At 42.8% G+C, this 12125-nt stretch overlaps 1 protein-coding gene across 2 annotated transcripts in view; it reads left to right on the top strand.

The window, feature by feature from the left end:
* Positions 1-12125, top strand: part of PCNT (pericentrin) — a 109330-nt gene that overhangs the window by 5051 nt on the left and 92154 nt on the right. The gene's annotated exons all lie outside the window — the stretch shown is intronic.

Raw genomic sequence — 12125 nt, 5'->3', positions numbered from 1 at the left:
ATCACTGAGCCAAACGGCCAGGTCCTCTGTGTGTTTTATATATAAGGGGTCTTGAATTGTGAGTGTCCCCTACTGTGTGCAACAGGGCAGGTACAGGTTTAAGTGTTTGCTAGAATGAGCTGGAAAATTGGCATCTGAGAGCAGACTCTAACACAAAATTATGATGTGTCTGGTCTGCCTTATTGAAAAAAACAAAATGATTCCCAGTATGTAAAGTTGCTGATATGTTATTTACAAATCTGGAATTTTGCTTCTTTTGAGAAATTGTGAGACCTAGCCATGGTGTTCTCACATTGCCTGGGGAACAGCAGACCAGAATTGTGGTGGCTGTGCCTGTGGATCAGCTTATGCCCAGTTCATTCTCCCTCCACTCCTTGTCTTCTCCAGACCTGAGGTCAGATATCGGTTGCTGTTCATCAGTGTCCTCTTGTTATTTCTCTTGGGGGAGAGTATTAGTGTTCAGCAGCCATGTCTTGGTCAGAGCTGAGAAAATGAAAGCCACGTTGAGAAAGCCAGGTATTGACTCCCAGTGGCTTTTCTCTATGTATTCCAGCTGAGGCTCTTTGAAGAGAAAAGCCTAATGTATAATTAACAATTTTATTTTGTTTTTACTTTCAAACCAGAGAAGTCTTTTATTTTAACTGAAAAGTTTATATTTTTTAGTTTATATTTCTATACTTTTCATTTTGAAATAATGCCATATCCACAAGAATTTTGCAAAAAATAGAAGAGTTCTTGGATACCCTTCACTTAGCTTCCTGACATGTTAACTAACATGCTCAATAATCATAGGATAATGATTGTAGTCAGTTTCAGGTGACATTGAAGCAGTGAGTAGAGCTTCTTCAGATTTTTTTCCATTGTCTCACCCGTGCCCTTTTGCTGGCTTAGGATTCTGTATTGCTTATCAATGCCGTGTCACTGCCTGGGACAGTTTCTCAGTCTTTTCTTGTCTTTTATAAGTTTGACACTTTTGAAGAGTACTCACTAGTTATTTTGTACAATACATATAGTTGGGGTTTGTTTGATGTTTCCTTCTGATGAAAATGAGGTCCAGTGTTTTGGCCAGAACACTGGAAGTGGTGATGTTTCCTGCTCAGTGCCCCGCATGAAGAGGCACATGGTGTTGCTACTTGATACCCCAGCCAGTGATGCTAACTTTAGTCACTTAGTTAGTTATGTTGGCCTGCCAGATTTCTCTTGATAGAAAAGTTACTATTTTTTCCTTGGAATAGTTAAGTGTATTGTATGGAGATACTACTTAGTCTGCAAATATTCTATTTTTCATTATGCCTTCTTACATAAAATTTAGCTTCCATTGATGATTCTTGCCCACAACAGTTTATTGTGTCAGTGTTGGCCAAATGATGACTGTTTCTATCATTACATCTGCATGTGTTAATTGATGTTCTACTTGAAGGAGGAACTGTTGCTTCTCCCCCAGTTTGTTTATTTATTCAATTATTTATCTTGTGTGGACTCATGGGTATTTATTTTATTCTGTGCGTATTTTAATCCATGATATCCATATGATTGTTTATTTTGTTGTTGGAATACTTAGATTTGGCCATTGGGAGAACCTTTTAATTGGCTTCTGTGTCCTACAACACATCCTCATTATTTCTGGTACCTTACTTACTTCCTGGCACCAAGATTTTCCAGGCTTACTTTGTCCTTTCCCCGTAATCAGCCATTTCTTTAAGAAGTTCTGGTTCCTTCTTTCTTTTTTTATTTTTTATTTTTTGAGTTACTTATTGGTTTGAGAGAAAGAGAGAGACTGATTTGTTGTTCCACTTATTTATGCATTCATTGGTTGATTCTTGTATGTGCCCCAACTAGGGATTTGAGCCCACAATCTTGATGTATTGGGACTATTTTCTAACCAGTTGATCTACCTTGGTTCTTAGTGGAGAATGATGTTTAGAAATCAAGATCTGGGTGTTAAGGTGTGCTTATTGCTAGTGTGGTATCACTTCTAGGCTGTTTCAGAAGCTGGGAAATTAAACGGAAATATATACACATATCTATATCTATTTCTTTGTCTACTTGTACATATAATAAAGACCACTAATATCTTCAATTCCAGTCCAACATCACAATTTATTGTAGCTTTTCCATTTATTTTTAATTGATTAATTTTAGAGAGATAGGAAAGGGGAAGGAGAGAGCGAAAGAGAGAGAGAATGAAACATCGACTTACTGTTCCATTCATCCATGCATTCATTGGTTGTTTCCTGTATTTGCCCTGATCGGGGACACACCTACAACCTTGGCATGTCTGGATGGTGCTCTAACCAACTGAGCTACCTGACCAGGGCCTTTATTTTAAATGCCTTTTTCTAATAGTGAGAAACCTGGCTTCTTTTTTTTTTTTTTTTAATTTATTCATTTTAGAGAGGAGAGAGAGAGAAAGGGGGGAGGAGCAGGAAGCATCAATTCCCATATGTGCCTTGACCAGACAAGTGCAGGTTTCGAACTGGCGACCTCAGCATTCCAGGTCGACACTTTATCCACTGTGCCACCACAGGTCAGGCCCTGGCTTCTTTTTTTACAATATATTTACTTATTTGCTCAGTCTTAAAATACACACAAATTAGTTTCAGAATTGCTAACCCTCACTCCTGTGAAAAATTTACTAACTAGAATAGAATATTTGTATGTAGTTCTTTTTGTCTTTATCCTGCCAAAGTTTATTGTTTTAGTGTTCCAAAGTTATTTAGGTTAGTTCTTTTATTCCTTGCTTCACATTGTGGTTATTTTACTAATTTGTAAAATAGCTAGTTTTACTCATTTTATAGTTTTATTTTATTCTGGTTCTTCTCACACCCTGATTAATTTTATTTAATTATTTCTTGAGTAAGCGAAATATTCATTATCAAGGTTCTAAAATTAGGATTTGTATTCAGAGAACATCATTTCCTCCAACCTTGCCACCTCAATCCTAATTTCCACTTCTTCCCACCCTGTTCGCACCTACCCCCTGTGGACAGCAATATCTTTAGTGTCTGATTTATCCTTTCTTTGTTTCTTTTTGCACAGAGGAGTAAATTCACATTTGTTTTCTTATATCACCTTTTTATATGAGAGGCAGCATACTATAGATAGATAATCATTTTCATTTGTCTGTTTTCCTGTATACCTTGGAATCACTCCCTATCAGTTCATAGACATCTCCCTCATTCATTTCTTTTTTTCTTTTTCTTTAAGATTATATTTATTCATTTTAGAGAGGAGAGGAAGGGAGGGAGGGAGTGAGGGAGGGTGAGAGAGAGAGAGAGAGAGAGAATGGGGGAGGAGTAGGAAGCATCAATTCCCGTATATGCCTTGACCAGGCAAGCCCGGGGTTTCATATCAGTGACCTTAGTGTTCCAGGTCGATGCTTTATCCACTGCGCCACCACAGGCCAGGCGCTCATTCATTTTGTATGGTTGCATAGCACATCCACTGAGTGGACATAGAGTTTATTTGAGCTCTGCCGTGTGAATATGCATTTACATTTTTTCCTTTATAAACGGTGCTACGGTAAAAACCTTGCTTATATGTATTTTTATATCATAGGAGGTATATTTTCAGGGTAAATTCCTAGAATTAATCAAAAGGTGAGTGCACTTGTAATTTTGCTGAATATTGTTAAGTTCCCTTTATATAGGGGATGTACCAATTTCGATTTCTATCAGCAAAGAATGATCTTGCTGGTTTCCTGACAGCCTTGCCAACACAGTCTTGTCACACTTTGAAATTTTTGGCATTCTGACCTGTGGTTTCATTTCTCTTAGGTCAGTACCTAAGTGTGATATTGGGTATATCCTATGGTAGGTGTGTTTAACCTTTTAAAAATCTGACAAAAACTGTTTTCCAAAGGGGATGTACCATTTGTGTTCTCTTTAGCATTACAAATTTAGCAATAAAAAAGAATTCAAAAAGCATTTGAAATATACATATATCTAGATCAGGGGTCTCAAACTCGCGGCCCGCGGGCCGCATGCGGCCCGCCGAACAATTTTGTGCGACCCGCAGACTAATCCACGAAGTTCAAGAAAAGTGTTGCGTAACAGTTGCCTTTTGTAGACCTAGTGTGGCCCGCTGAACGGCTGTGATCTTGCTCTGCGGCCCACATGCTGAGTTGAGTTTGAGACTCCTGATCTAGATGAACCTTAACTGTGTCTTGCTAAGTTGGAAATTGCTGGTCTGAAATATTACATACTGTATGATTTCGTGTATGTACGAAAAAACTAGATTCAGTAAACAGGACAGTGGCTGCCAGGAGTTGGTGATGTGGAGGATTAAATAGTAGAAGCATAGGATATTTTGGGGTCCTATGACCCCAAAACTTTCTGTATGATAAAATAATTTTTTTTTCTCAAGTGAGAAGCGGGGAGGCAGAAAGACAGACTCCCGCATACACCCCGACTGGGATCCACCAGGCAAGTCCGCTGTGGGGCTGTGCTCTGCTCATCTGGGGCTGTTGCTCCATTGCTCTGCAACTGAGCTATTTTAGTGCCTGAGACAAAGCCATGGAGCCATCCTCAGTGCCCAGGGCCACAACTTGCTCCAGCCTAGCCATGGCTACAGGAGAAGAGAGAGAGAGAGAGAGAGAGAGAGAGAGAAAGGGTGGGGGAGGGGTGGAGAAGCAGATGGTCGCTTCTCCTGTGTGCCCTGACTGAGAATCGAACTGGCGTATCCATATGCCGGCTGATGCTTTACCACTGAGCCAGTTGGCCAGGGCCAATTAAATAAATTTAAAAAAATTAAATTATTTGTATGCAAATTTGAAAAGATAATTTAGGAGATTGGAGGACTCCAGGATGGAATGCAGATTATAACAGAAGACCCTGACTATATTGCAAATGTACGAAACACCCACAACGAAGGGGCTGAGAAGAAAGGCACTGACCTAAGTCACTTTAAATGAGTGGAGTTTGTAAGATTGAAGGCAGTGGGAACTGTACAGATGTACCTCACTTTATTGTGCTCTTTTTTTGTGTGTGACAGAGAGAGGGACAGACAGACAGGAAGGAAAGAGATGAGAAGCATCAGTTCTTTGTTGCGGCACTTTAATTGTTCATTGATTGCTTGCTCATATGTGCCTTGACGGGGGTGGGGGGCTACAGCAGACTGAATGACCCATTGCTCAAGCCAGTGACCTTGGGCTCAAGCTGGTGAGCTTTGCTCAAACCAGATGAGCTTGCACTCAAGCTGGCGACCTCGGGGTTTCGAACCTGAGTCTTCCGTGTCCCAGTCAGTCGCCTCTGCTACACCGCCTGGTCAGGCTGTTGTGCTCCTCTTTATTGTGCTTCACAGACATTGTGTTTTTTACCATTTGAAGGGAAGACACTCCCTCCACCATCAGCAAAAAAATTATAACTAGCTTTATTGTAGTGCTTGCTTTATTGCAGTGGTCTGGAATCGAACCTGCAGTATCTTTGATGTGCATCTGTATGTAAACGCTATGCTACCCATGGGGGTTAGGGTTAACAACTGTGATACTGCTGTGCATGGGCACTGGAACTGAATAAGAAATGGATGGTAGATGGTGGGAGCCAGGTGTTTCCCTGTCTCACAACATGCTCATGCAGCTCTGCCTTGGTTGGCCTTTGGGTTGGAATGAAGTTGAAGGTGAAGTGAGGATGCTTGGGAACCTGGACTGTACGGGGAAAGCCGTAGAAAAGTCAACTTGAAGGAACAGAGTGACAGAATCTGGGGAGATTGAAAGGCAGTGCTTTAGCCTGCTCAGTTAGCCATAACAAAATAGCACAGACAGAGTGGCTTAAAACAACATTTATTTTCTCACAGTTCTGGAGACTGGAAGTCTGAAAACCAGGGTGCCATCAGGTTTGGTTTTTGGTGAGGCCTGTCTTACTGTCTTGCAGATGGCCTCCTCAGTTGTCTTCACAGAACATAGAAAGAGAGATCTCTGGTGTCTCTTCTTTTTTTTTTTTTTTTGTATTTTTCTGAAGTTGGAAACGGGGAGGCAGTCAGACAGACTTCCACATGCGCCCGACTGGGATCCACCCTGCATGCCCACTAGGGGGTGATGCTCTGCCCATCTGAGGCATTGCTCTGTTGCAACCAGAGCCATTCTAGCGCCTGAGGCAGAGGCCATAGAGCCATCCTCAGCGCTCAGGCCAACCTTGCTCCAATGGAGCCCTGGCTGCGGGAGGGGAAGAGAGAGACAGGGAGGAAGGAGAGGGGGAGGGGTGGAGAAGCTTCTCCTGTGTGCCCTGGCCGGGAATTGAACCCGGGACTCCTGCATGCCAGACCGACGCTCTACCACTGAGCCAACCGGCCAAGGCCTGGTGTCTCTTCTTAGAGGTACACTAGTCATAATGGAGTAGAGCCCCATCCTCATTTAATCTTAATCATCATATATGAGTGGTAGGAATTGAATACAGGAGTTTTGGGGACACAATTCAGTCCATAACAGGTCATTATGATGGGAAGGAACATGAAGGTTTTATTTGGAGAAAGGCTATTGAATTTGATTTGAGAGGTGGCAAAAATGGATGGAATTCTGAATTCTGAGAGTGTAAATGAAATAATTACCTTTGTATTTTTAAAGGATGGAATATATTTGCCTGTGGATCACAGTCAGCTTGACATTCAGAAGGCTCAGGCTAGAGAGTAACTGAACTGGAGGAAAAGCTACTACACAAGCAAGATGTCATAGACGGGCTTGACCTGGAGTTGGAGGAGCTTAAGGCACAGCTGGCTTGGCATCCTGGCGTCCCCTGCCAGCAGGTTCACTCTGTACTTGCCAACATCTTGTCTGTTTCAAAGGAAACGTCATCTTTAATGTAAAGTTCCAAGGCAAGGGGTTTCTTTCTAAATCATAAATTTATTTATTTTTATTTTTTTTTCTGTATTTTTCTGAAGCCGGAAACAGGGAGAGACAGTCAGACAGACTCCCGCATGCGCCCAACCGGGATCCACCCGGCACGCCCACCAGGGGGCTAGGCTCTGCCCACCAGGGGGCGATGCTCTGCCCCTCCAGGGCGTCGCTCTGTTGCGACCAGAGCCACTCTAGCGCCTGGGGCAGAGGCCGAGGAGCCATCCCCAGCGCCTGGGCCATCTTTGCTCCAGTGGAGCCTCGGCTGTGGGAGGGGAAGAGAGAGACAGAGAGGAAGGAGAGGGGGAGGGGTGGAGAAGCAGATGGGCGCTTCTCCTGTGTGCCCTGGCCGGGAATCGAACCCGGGACTTCTGCACGCCAGGCCGACGCTCTACCACTGAGCCAACCGGCCAGGGCCCCATAAATTTATTTTGATGTGTCTGAGCTGATGCTCTTGCTGGCTGGGGAGTGATTTCCTTTCTTGTTTTAAGACTGGGGTGAGATCAGGGTGTCTGTCTGCTGGGGCAGGTGGGTTTAGAAAAGAAAGACTTGAGGTGGAGTGAAGAGACAGGACCCCACAGCCCCACTGACGTCCTCATGTCCAGGCCATTGTCCTGTGCTGAGGCAGTTCATTCAGGGCAGACTGGGCTGACTGTGGGCTTTGGTAGTCCCTTCCAGTGCCAGCATGCTCCCATGGGGTCAGTGACACCTGGTGAAGGGCCTGCTATCCAGAGTCTTCTGTGTATGGCTTTATTCCATTTCTAGTAGAGACAGTGATTGCTGGGATGTACTTTTCTCAAATTAGGGGAGGTCAGTTAATTCCGAGTTATATAAATCAGTGTTTTTCAACTGCCAGTCTGCAGACCGGTGTCAGTCTGCCAGAAATTTTGTGCCGGTCTGTGAAAAAGTTAACCACCTGGATGTTGTATGAAGATCTTTATACAACATCAGGTGGTTAACTCTTTCGTGGACCAGCATGAGATTTCTGCTGAAAACTACTTATCTAAACCATCCAAGAGGAAGCTGTGGTGCAGAGTTCTTTTCTTCTGGATTTTGGAGTCAGACTTTCAGCAGATCGACCGTTCTGGTTAAGCTCAGCTTAGTCTAATACTGAAATAAAATTGCGTCTTATGTCCATCAGCTGATGGAGACATGGATGCTGGATCGCTTTTTCATGTGAGCAGTAATTGTTCAGACCATTGATACTGACAGTGACATTTAGAATGCCAAGTTCTTTAAAAGGAAGCTTTGTAAGAGGTCTGTTCACAAAGATTCATGTATTTTAGTTCTATTTACATGTCTTTTACTTTAGGATACTGGACAGAGACATGTATGATTAGGTGCTGGTATTTTTGACAATGAAAAGAAATGGGAGCAATTACATTTTATGTAGAATTACTGGTATGTATTCCATGTAGTCTTTGTAGCTATGCTATGAGGTAGGGATTTTGATTATCCCTGTGCCTTATGCGCCGCAACACTCGCTGCTCTCGGGCTCGTGGGCACTTGGGTTTCTGCTTTAGCTTTCTGTGCATTACATCTGACTTCAGTCTTTGTTCTGCTCAGTTGCATATAATCTTTAAAGGAAAATGCATTGTTTGCATTAATTTTTGTAAAAGGAATTAGAGTTGGCAATACTTGAACGGAACTCTGTAATAGTCCAGCTGGCTAGCAGCCTTCAGCAGGGAAGACAGCAGTGATGGGGCCTGGTGGGAGCCTTAGACACACCAGTTACAGCAGCATCTTCAAGAGGTAACACCTTGACTCAACCAGTGCATCCAGTGTGAGCACAATTAATGAACATACAGACAACTCTTCACCTTTTCTCTGTACCCTACCCCTATTTTTTATTATTATTATTATTATTATTATTATTATTTGTATTTTTCTGAAGTGAGAAGTGGGGAGACAGAGAGACAGATCCCCGCATGCACCTGACTGGGATCTACCCGGCATGCCCACTAGGCCCATCTGGGGCATTGCGCCATTGCAACCAGAGCCATTCTAGAGTCTGAGGTGGAGGCCATAGAGCCATCCTCAGTGCCCCAGGTCAACTTTGCTCCAGTGGAGCCTTGGCTGCAGGAAGGGAAGAGAGATAGAGAAGAAGGAGAGGGGGAAGGATGGAGAAGCAGATGAGTGCTTCTCCTGTATGCCCTGGCCGGGAATTGAACCCAGGACTTCCACACACTGGGCTGATGCTCTACCGCTGAGCCAACTGGCCAGGGCCCTCATCCCTATTTTTTAGGTCAGGTTTGGTGTTTAATAAGAATACATTTTCACCTTATGAAAGTTGCTTTTGATATGTTTAATTCTGGTTGCATATACTTTTTAAAAGTGATAAACTGCTACAGATAGAGAAATATACTATACTAGAAAGCCCAGCGGTCATACGAAATGACTGCTGTTCTAGATATTATAAATTGTAATTAAAATGATTTGTGCAAAGGTGTCTGCTAATTCAAACTGAACTACCCAGGGCAGGCAGCGAGGACGCCCCTTTGCTTACTGCCCCACGGGGTTTCCCCCTTCTACTTGCTTAATTGCTTAAAGTAGAGTGCAATGAAGGAAACCACTGGCGGTACATTTCTTAAGAGCCACTGCTAGCTTAATAAATAAAGGTGATTTAAATAATAAAATGTTAATTCACATGTCAAAGATCTCTTTGTACACAACATTTCTTGTGTAGATCTTTCCATCATTTTTAAGCTCGCCTTGCAGAGGACCATCAATTATTTTTAATTTTACGTCCGTTCTTTCACAAACTCTTGAACAGGCAACATAAAGTTGACTGTGTCCAAATGCAGGCTCAGGTAAAAAAATGCCAACATGCTTAAGCGTTTGGCTCTGAGACTTATTGATGGTCATAGCAAAGGCAAGTTTTACAGGAAATTGTCTATGTCTCAATTGAAATGGCAACCCTGTTTTGAGATGGAGCCAAATCAATTCTTGGAATGACATGTATTTCACCTTTAGAGGAGCCAGTCAAAGACTTAGCTGTTATGACATTATTTTTCAATTGGAGAACCTCTAGTCTTGTACCATTGCAAAGACCCCTTCTGGTGTTAAGATTTCTTAACAGTATAATAATTGCTCCAATCTTTAACCTCAGTTTGTGAGGTGGCATGCCAGAAGGCGGGACTATTTGAATGCTGTGGCAACTTCACCCCATTGGCTAGTACAGTTACGCAAGCAACCAATACGCTATTGGCGACAAACAGACACTTAAGCTGCATATAATAAAGACGTGGGATTTTAAGTTATTGTCAGAAAAACATTTCTAAATATAACACATTTATTTATGGACATTGCATTTGAAGGGTTTTTCCATTAGGGGAATGATGTAGACTTGTGGTTAAAAATGGGTGTTTTGCTGTTTTATCAGCTACAGACTTTTAAAATTTGTAACTCAAATATTTAATGAATACCCTAATTTAGGAAGATAACCTGATGAAAACCATTTTGACTCTTGTTTTCAGGGTCAGAGGGTTACATAAACAGATTAACAGCAGGTGTTGGGAAGGAATAGAGCTATTTGGCTTCTCTGTTTCTGGTGGTAGTGGATGTTTTTCCTCTACAGTAAAAATCAGTGTGATTCATTAACAGACCAAGAGAAAAGTCATACCATCATCTCAATCGATACAGACAAAGCATAGATTTTTGTGAGAGAGTGACCTATAATTTTCCCCTCTTGTCAGGAGTTTGTGTTGAGGCTATGCTGGCCTGATATGATGAGTTGAGAGGGCCTTTGCTCTGTGAGTGAGCTGTGGAAGAAGCAGAAGCCACTGGGGAGTAAAGTTTTCTATGTGTGGAGGGGGAGGCTTTTAATTACAGACTCAACTTATTTAATAGTTCTCAAACTGTTCACTTATGTTTTTCTCAGACAGGTCCTATCATCTAATATTCCAGTTTTTGGCATTAAGTTAATTATAGGAGTATCCTGTTCCTACTGTCTGTGGCTTCAGTATTGACAATACTTTTTTTTAGTGAGAGACAGCCAGAAAGGGAGAGAGATGAGAAGTATCAGCATGTAGTTGTGTCACTTAATTGTTCATTATTGCTTCTCATACGTGCCTTAATCAAGGCTCCAGCTGAGCCAGTGACCATGGGATCATGTCTATGATCCCATGCTCAAGCCAGCAACTGCATGTTCAAGCTGGTGAGGCAGTGCTCAAGCCGCTGACTTCCAGGTTTCGAATCTGTTACCTCAGCATCCCAGGTCGATGCTCTATCCGCTGTGCCACCACTGGTCAGGCTGACAACCCTTTTTAATTTTCTAATGATGAGTCTTTGTGCCTTTTTTTGTTGTCCTGACATAAGTTAATCATCTTTATTATTCTTTTTTTTTTTAATTTTTTATTTATTCATTTTAGAGAGGAGAGGGAGAGACAGAGAGAGGGAGAGAGAGAGAGAGAGAGAGAGAGAGAGAGAGAGAGAGAAAGGGGGGAGGAGCTGGAAGCATCAACTCCCATATGTGCCTTGACCAGGCAAGCCCAGGGTTTTGAACCGGCAACCTCAAGCATTTCCAGGTCAACGCTTTATCCACTGCGCCACCACAGGTCAGGCCCTCTTTATTATTCTTATGAAAGAATTAACTGTAATTTTTGTTCTTTTATGTTTCTTTAATTTTTGTTCTTACTATATATGTTTTCTTATTTTCAGTTGTCTTTGGTTTTAATTTTTTTAATTATTGATTTTAGAGAGGGGGGATGTGGGGGAGAGAGAGAGAAAGAGAGAGAGAAACATCAGTTTGTTGTTCCACTTAGGTGTATATTCAGTAGTTGCTTCTTACATGTGCCCTGACTGGAGATGGAACCCACAACCTTGGTGTATGGGGATGACACTAACCAACTGAGCTGCCTGGGTCAGGGCCATGTTTGATGGTTTTAAAATTGCTGCTGTTTTTATAATTTTTTGAGATAGATATGTAGATGACCGATTCCCAGGCTTTTTTTTTTTTTTTTTGTATTTTTTTTTCTTAAGTTGGAAACGGGGAGGCAGTCAGACTCCTGCATGCGCCCGACCCCGGCATGCCCACCAGGGGGCGATGCTCTGCCCATCTGGGGCGTTGCTCTGCTGCAATCAGAGCCATTCTAGCACCTGAGGCAGAGGCCTCAGAGCCATCCTCAGTGCCCTGGCACACTGCTCCAGTGGAGCCCCTGCTGTGGGAGGGGAAGAGAGAGACAGAGAGGAAGGAGAGGGGGAGGGGTGGAGAAGCAGATGGGCACTTCTCCTGTGTGCCCTGGCCAGGAATCGAACCCGGGACTCTCACACGCCAGGCCGACGCTCTACCACTGAGCCA

Source organism: Saccopteryx leptura, chromosome 2 (genome assembly GCF_036850995.1).
Source record: "Saccopteryx leptura isolate mSacLep1 chromosome 2, mSacLep1_pri_phased_curated, whole genome shotgun sequence".
NCBI lineage: Eukaryota > Metazoa > Chordata > Mammalia > Chiroptera > Emballonuridae > Saccopteryx > Saccopteryx leptura.
Note: the sequence above shows the minus strand (reverse complement) of the source record. Positions and strands in the feature narration are given on the sequence as shown.